The sequence below is a fragment of the Centropristis striata genome, chromosome 15 (genome assembly GCF_030273125.1).
Source record: "Centropristis striata isolate RG_2023a ecotype Rhode Island chromosome 15, C.striata_1.0, whole genome shotgun sequence".
NCBI lineage: Eukaryota > Metazoa > Chordata > Actinopteri > Perciformes > Serranidae > Centropristis > Centropristis striata.
This window is the reverse complement of record NC_081531.1, coordinates 23,572,116-23,578,630: the sequence shown is the minus strand read 5'-3', so window position 1 is coordinate 23,578,630 and position 6,515 is coordinate 23,572,116. Positions and strand designations below refer to the sequence as shown.

At 38.4% G+C, this 6,515-nt stretch overlaps 1 long non-coding RNA gene across 2 annotated transcripts; it reads left to right on the top strand.

Moving 5' to 3' along the window:
• Positions 1-1,141: 1,141 nt before the first annotated feature.
• Positions 1,142-2,925, top strand: LOC131987019 (uncharacterized). 2 transcript variants are annotated; one of them, XR_009395725.1, is made up of 4 exons: positions 1,152-1,241; positions 1,364-2,030; positions 2,174-2,231; positions 2,301-2,925. It is a non-coding gene; the product is annotated as an uncharacterized LOC131987019 (long non-coding RNA). The 2 variants fall into 2 exon arrangements; XR_009395724.1 differs by having other exon boundaries at positions 1,142-2,030.
• Positions 2,926-6,515: the final 3,590 nt, after the last annotated feature.

Sequence of the window (6,515 nt, the reverse complement as noted above, 5' to 3'; positions counted from 1 at the left end):
AGTGTGGTGGTCAGCACTACCTGAATGGATGATGCAGGAGATAAATGTAGATTTAGAAGTATGGAGCATTAAAAGAGGAAATAAAACAGTGGATTTAGTGCAGGAATTTTATAACTATATAGAGGAAAAGTATGGAGAACATATTCACATATATACAGATGGGTCCAAGGAGCAGGCAACAGGAGTAACGGGTGCAGCAGTAATGGTTCCCAGGTATCATTTCAAAATGTCTAAAAGAACTTCAGATCACTTAAGTGTATATACAGTGGAATTATGTGCAATACTACTAGCAATAGAATGGGTGGAGGAGAGGGGGGACAAGAAGATAACAATATGTAGTGACTCAGTGTCAACACTCTTAAGCATTAAAAGCAGGAAAGCAGAGTCACATCAGGAAATACTATATGAATTATTGATAAAAACATCCAGACTAATACAGCAGGGGAGGGAAATAACATTCATGTGGGTTCCAGCTCATTTAGGAATTCAAGGAAATGAAAAAGCAGATAAAATCGCTAAGGAGGCAGTAAAGAAAGAGGAGGTGGAAATGAAAGTAAAATTATCAAAAACAGAGGGGAAAAGTTTAGTACGGAAGGAAATAAACAATCAATGGAATCAATATTGGAAGAACCAGGAGAAAGGGAGACATTTATATAAATTACAAAGTGTAGTAGGAGAGGTGGGATGTTATGGAGACAACCGAACAGAGCAAGTCATCATGAGCAGAATACGAATAGGACATAGTAAACTGAATAATACACTTAGTATAATAGGAAAACATCCAACGGGGCAGTGTAACTGTGGGGAGAGGGAGACAGTGGAACATGTGTTGATAGCATGTGCTGGATATGAAAGAGAGAGGGAAGAGATGAGGATCGGGCTGCGGAGGGAAGGAATGGAGGGAAATAGTTTCAAGAATTTAATAGAATGTGGGAAAACTAAGGAAGGAAGGAGAAACATAATGAGATTCCTTATTTCAACTGGATTAATTAAAAGATTATAATAGAAGGGAAATGAGAAGGAAATAAAATCCAGCAGATGGCGGTAAATGCAACACTAAGGATGCCCACTGCCATTAAACTCCAAAGAAGAAGAAGAAGAAGAAGAAGAAGAAGAAGAAGAAACTCACTGCCAGATTGTTCTCAGCTTTTCAATGACAGACTTTCCAGCGATTTTCCTCGGACTGAATTTCTGTTGTCGACCTGGCCTGCCTCTGATCTACCCGTCTTGCCTGACCCCCGGTAAACTCACCAGCCTTCTGTCCCTGACTGGGGAGGATGTGTAACTTGAGACACAGCCTCATGACATAATGAGTTGGTTAAGTTCTTTTTATCTTTTATTTCCCTTTTCATTGATTAAGCAGGAATGCTGTTGTGGCCTTTGGGATCAACTGAGGGTGGACCATGGAGGAGAGTTTTATCTCTCACTATGCATGCAGGAAAAACTCAGGGTACAGGTTTCGCCAAGACAGGGCACCATATCAGCAGACAGCATCAACAAGTGTATTTAAAAGTTTTTCTAACCATTATTTTTCTCAACATGATATATTATGTGTTTGTGGATATGTATTTTTCAGTACAGTATATAGCTCCCGTGTGTCTATATCTATACATGTTACTAGATTATATCAGACAGTGGTTGTGAAATTATATGTGTGATGAGTAGGGCTCTCCCCTTCCTCTTGCCAGTGCAGCCACACCCCTTAATCAGCCCAACTGATAGCAGGTGAGTGCTAATCACCACAGTCCCTTTAAATGTAGCTGCAAGCAGCCTGCAGCAGGCTGGCCTTGCTCTCTCTACCTGACCGTCCTGGTGGAGCAATATTGTCCCGGTAAGGTGCGCACTGTCATGGGTATGAAGAAGTGGGTTTTTAGCACGGACTTAAGTATTTTTTATTCATGTAGATTGTTGCAGGAAGGATCAGAGCCATACGTGGACGCAGTGGCTGCTCTCCTCCCCTCCTTGTGCTGTGTAGCACGTAGTGCATTTGTATTCCAGATCACATGCAGACAGTAACCTGTAACTCTCAGGTAAAATGGTCATTTGTTATATTTTTTTTTAACTATGGTTTTGTTTCAGATACTCCTCCTCCTTTTAACAAATGCTACCTTTTACATTTACATTTGAGTTGTGTGCCATCATGTTTAATGTGACTTCTTACCTCTTGTGGCAGGAATGTGATGATGATGGTGATTGCTGCATGACCTAATTGCTGTAAGACAATTGCCAAGGTAATGCAATTCCTTCAGTAGCAATTTTGTGGCTTATTTTGTTAATATGGTTTATTTTTGCCCTATTAGGAGGAGCTCTGACCTACTGCTGTTTTTGTCCCTATTTAATTTACTTTGTATATTTTTGGGGTTATTTTGCTTTATTATACTACCTGTGAGTGATTTTTATATAGTTGTTGGTGCCAGTACAGGTGGGCTGCCATATTTCTGTAGGCGGTGAGTCACATGGTGGAGGTCTTCCTTTTTGTCTGCTTCTCCCCTGCCTGTGTTTTGCATGTATAATTTACGGCATTTTGCATGATTATTTTGATTTTGTGTGAAACTTATTGCGTGTCTTTTGTGTTGCAGTGCGTTTGACTTCCCTTTATCCCGGCCTGGTGGTGGTTCCCCTCACTCACTCACTCACTCCCTCCTGCAGACTTCCCTGACACCCCCTCCCTTGTACTGGTAGCCGTTTTAGCCTGTCACTGTTGCGCATTTTTAAGTATTGTGTGCATTATTTTATATTTAAATAAAATCTCATCTATTTGTCTATACCTGGAAATGCACGTCTCTGCTCCTTTTTTATTAAGAACCTAAATAGTAAATGTGTATTTCCCTGGGTCAAACTCCCAGGGTGGCGTTGTCATATCCAGTGTCAGGGGCTTATAGTTGCCCCGGTCACATTTGCATTTCTTTTCCCACAATTTTTTCTGAGTTATATGGCATGTAAAAATAAAAATATATCTCGGAATAATATTATTTCCTAAAAGCTTTTGTCCAAAGCGACTTACAATAAGTGCATTCGACCTCATGGTACAAGCCTTAGACCACAGGAATCAAGTACGGTAAGTACCAAACTTTAAAAGCCATCTGTAATCGCTACATGAGTGCTATATGCTAACAAAGAGAAGAAATAGGAGAGTCCAAATAAGCTTAAAATGGGCTTTTTGTTGGGCATCAGATTTAAGTTACGAGTGGTGTCAAGTTGTGCCACTGCCAAATGTTTCTGGTCTCAAATGTGTCCGGTCAACGATATCTCTCTGAGTAAGGCAAAGTTACATTTTGAAAGGTTATCAACCACCGATTGCGTACGCGAATAATCTTGACACTTTGCTAAAAATGTTGCAATACAACAGGCCCCTTGGACAAAGGGAAAATGATTTCTCAGCTTTATAATCTGTCTAACTTTGTTAGACGCTGGAGGTCATTGTTTACGTCTGAAACTTGAGATTTACGGCAGCCGCTGCTGGCGTCTCAGCGTCGTTATGGCAACACGTCTGCTATTCTTGGAGTGAAAGCAGATTAAAATTTACATTAAAGTAAGCTAATAAAATCATTGCAGTGCACTGTTACAGTGATCAATAATCACTCAGATTTGTTGGAATCGAAGTTAAAAAGGAGCACACTTAAACAAAGATAAGAGCTTGTATCTATAGTGCACGAATATAGGGAACCCAGAGCGCTACACTACTCAATAAATATTTTCTCAATGAACATTAGAGTAAGCAGGTTATCCAGTTAATGAATAAATATATTATGGCCAAATTCCGATGCACGCGTTGTGACGTGCAGTCGGACTTTATGATAACTGGAGATTTTGGACTACGAACACATAGATCCATGTAATTGTTAGACAGGCTTGAAAAAAACCTACATGATGGCATTTTAAATATAATAAAGTATTTTACATTATTTCACAAGCAGAATGTTGTTTTTAAAGCTTAAAACCACACTATTTCCTTTCCTAATGCCCTGAAGCGCCATAAGCGCTCAGATCTATAACGTGGACATGCATGTTTCTAGGAATGTCCAAATGATACATATTTTTCGTTTAGAAACGTTAAATGTGTACATTTAAGATAAATTAGTTGGGTTTTTTTACCCCAAAGGAAATTCATGTGATATATTTACACATGATGATGAACATAATATAGTCCGTGGTGTTGCACCGGATGTTAATATTAGTCAGTCTGATGCATTAGCTTTCCTTCCTGCTGAAAGGGGAGGAGTTTGATTTGCCACAGGTAGAAAATACCTCCAGACCTTCAGTTTATGAGTGAGATTGGGGATATGGTCCTACAGACAAAATATCCAGTCAGTGTTGCAGGTTCACAGAAATTTCAGTAGAGGGCTCTGCTGCACAGTCTGTGCTGATGGGGAGCTGAAGTCATATCCAACGTTCTCAACAACCAAGATACGTTTAATATGTTGAATATTTTATGTACAAGGTTATTATAGTAACCCTCTGGAGTCTCCAAAAGCTCCAAAACATGACTTCATCACATCCAGACTAGAAAACAAAGCAGAAACTAGAGTTTGATGACAGGATCACACACAATTACAAGATCAAATTTATGTTGGTTTTTCTTTGTTTCTTTTTGGTTCAAAATGTTGATCCAGTAAGTCAGAATAAACAATCAATTTTTATTAGTGGTGAGGCGAGAGCGATAACCACTACACTACCGTGTAGCTCCTATCTGGTTTTATGACTTCATAAACTTATTGGGGCTGAGATGGATCAGACAAAGGAAATAAAGGCAACATTTATTATGACCTCTTTGAATCTTGCACCCAACAAATACCACATTATAAAAAACTAAAACTAATAAAAACTCAACTAAAACTAAGCATTTTCCAAAAAATAAAAAACGAATTAAAACAAACACACTCTAAAGAGCACTTGTTCGGTCACTCAGATTGTGAGCACGGCCAGCTCTAGGCAGATTTAAACAAGTGCCATACTGCTTCCATTTCTTAATGATGGTTTAACTGAACTCTGGATGGCCAGTGAGCTGGACATTTCTTTGTAGCCATCTCCTGACTTCTAGGAGTGTTCTTTTGTCTTCATGTTGCAGTTGTAGCAGGAATAGTGATGAACCACAGATTGGACCTCCCAGACACACATGTTTTTATACTATGATCACTTGACACACATCAACTGGACTCAGGTGATCTCCATTTACTAACTGTGACTCTGCTGCATCAACTAGCTGGAACTCTGTTGAATCAGGTCAGTTACTTTAAAGGGTATGAATACTTATGCAATCATTTATTTTACCTTATATTTTTAATTAAGTGATTTTATTTTGTAAAAATCTGTTTTCACTTTTTGCAAATTCTTTTTAAAAAGGCCAAATTATATCGACCATGATTTCATGTGTAAAAGCAAAAGCAAAAAGCAAAAAAAGCAAGCAAGCAAAAGGGTGAAACATCCAAGGGGGATGAATACTTTTGCAAGGCACTGTATGTACAACAACAAGTCTGCTTATTGTCTCGTCTAGCTCTATTTTTTGGCCTGATCATGTGCTTCCTGTTAAATCTCAGCAATTCATGTGCAGCTTGTTATAACTTCTTCCAAGGAGGTTATGCTTAAATTCAGTTTGTCTGTTTGTCAGCAGAGTTATGGAAAAACTACTGGCCTGATTTTCATGAAACTTGTAAAACACAAAGACTTAACAGGGAGTGCAATAAACCCAAATAAAACTAGAAGGGCTCTACGAGAAAGCAGGCTTCCACCAAGGCCGTGCTCTATCTCACAGTGTTAATGAAAATGAGGTCCACTCCACAATTAACATGCTGATTGGATTGGCCAGAACAACTTTCAATTTATAGTTTCAACTCCACTTGGGTATGGTCATCTCTACAGCAATGCAACTAGGCTCAGCTATTCAATTAAAGGACATTTCACCCCAAAATCAAAAATGACCAAAGAGATGTGTGCCTTCTCTTTAATATTTTTTTCCATGACTGTAGTTGCAGCATAATAGACCACCCATGTTTTCTTCAATTTCTTGATAAAACCAAAATAATTATCAAGAAAACCATGTTAAATGTCTAGATATCAGATCTTAAATTAAACTCTTATGAGCTATTTTGTTGTTATCATTATATTCGTCCAAACAAACTTACCTTTAGCTGTACCCGGCATTAAAATGAACAAGAAATTAAAGAAAACAAGGGTGGTCTAATCGTTATTTCCATGACACTATATAGCACTTGTTTTGTGGTGCTTGAAGTACCATAAAATACATTTAAAAATCGACTACTCAGAATAATCCACAGAAGTTATTGTGAGCATTTTCAAGTGGGAACTAGTTTCTTGGATTAATTTAGCCAGATAATGATTTCTGCAAAGAGAGATTGCTGTTGAGTTTTTTACTTTTTGTCACTTTGAACATTACAAACAAGGTACCATTTGGTTCCATTATATCTGAGAGAAAGCACGAAATCTCGATATCTCCAGGTAGCACCAAAGCAATGATGAATAAATGGCACTACTGGTAAGAGAGAAATGTGCACTGC